Raw genomic sequence first — 1,299 nt, forward strand, 5'->3', positions numbered from 1 at the left:
ATCTAAAAGAAAAAAATAGAGAAAATTTTTTTAGGATAGAGACACCCTAATCGCCAAATTCCAGTACTCTATCGTGAACACTGCCAGAGGTATGCAGTATGAAAGACTCGGTTTTTATGGGAGGTGCCACGCCTCCTTTTCCAATAACCACAATTTTTCTCCATGAGTATGCGATTGTTTTCATATATCTCCAAACCAGGTTCGAGTACTCTACCATGAACACTTCCAAAGTTAAGCAAAATGAAAAATTCGATTTGTATGGGTGGTGCCACGCCCCTTTTTACGATAACCATAATTTGTCTCCGTGAGTATGCGATTGCTTTCATATATCTCCATACCATGTTCGAGTCCTCTTCCGTGAACATTTTCCGGCATATGCAGTATGGAAAATTCGGTTTGTATGGGATGTGCCACGCCCCTTTTCTAATAGCCTCAATTTTTCTTCATGACCATGTGATCGATTTCATTTATCTCCATACCAAGTTTCAGTACTCTACCACGAACACTTCCAGAGATATGCAGTATGAGAAATTCGGTTTGTATGGGAGGTGCCACGCCCCCTTTTCCAAAAACCATAATTTTTCTCCATGAGTATGCGATTGTTTTCGTATATCTCCATACCATTTTCGAGTACTCTACCATGAACACTTCCAGAGATTTGCAGTATGAAAAATTCGGTTTGTATGGGAGGTGCCACGCCCCCTGCACCTTACGGAATATACTTTACATCCGATTCTCATACCTACCATATATGCACAAAAAATTTCATAATGATCGGTCAAGCCGTTTAGGAGGAGTTCGACCACTAACACCGTGACACGAGATTTTTATATATTAGATTTTTTTGTATAGGGATACCCTAATCACCAAGTTGCAGTACTCTATCGTGAATTCTGCCAGAGGTATGCAGTTTGAAAAATTCGGTTTGTATGGGAGATGGCACGCCCTTTTTTCCAATAGCCCCAAATTTTCTTCATGACTGTGTGATTGATTTCATCTACATACCTCCATACTATGTTCGAGTACTCTACCATGAACACTTTCAGAGATATGCAGTATGAAAAATTCGTTTTGTATGGGAAGTGCCACGCCTCCTTTTCCAATAACCACAATTTTTCTCCATGAGTATTCGATTGATTTCATATATCTCCATACCATGTTCGAGTACTCTACCATCAACACTTCCAGAGATATGCAGTGTGAAATATTCGGTTTGCATGGGAGGTGCCACGCCCTCTATTCCAATAACTAAAATTTTTCTCCATGAGTATGCGATTGGTTTGATATATCTCCATACCA

Source organism: Rhagoletis pomonella, unplaced genomic scaffold (genome assembly GCF_013731165.1).
Source record: "Rhagoletis pomonella isolate Grant_MI unplaced genomic scaffold, Rhpom_1.0 Rhpom_scaffold_00014, whole genome shotgun sequence".
In the NCBI taxonomy this organism is placed as follows: Eukaryota; Metazoa; Arthropoda; class Insecta; order Diptera; family Tephritidae; genus Rhagoletis; species Rhagoletis pomonella.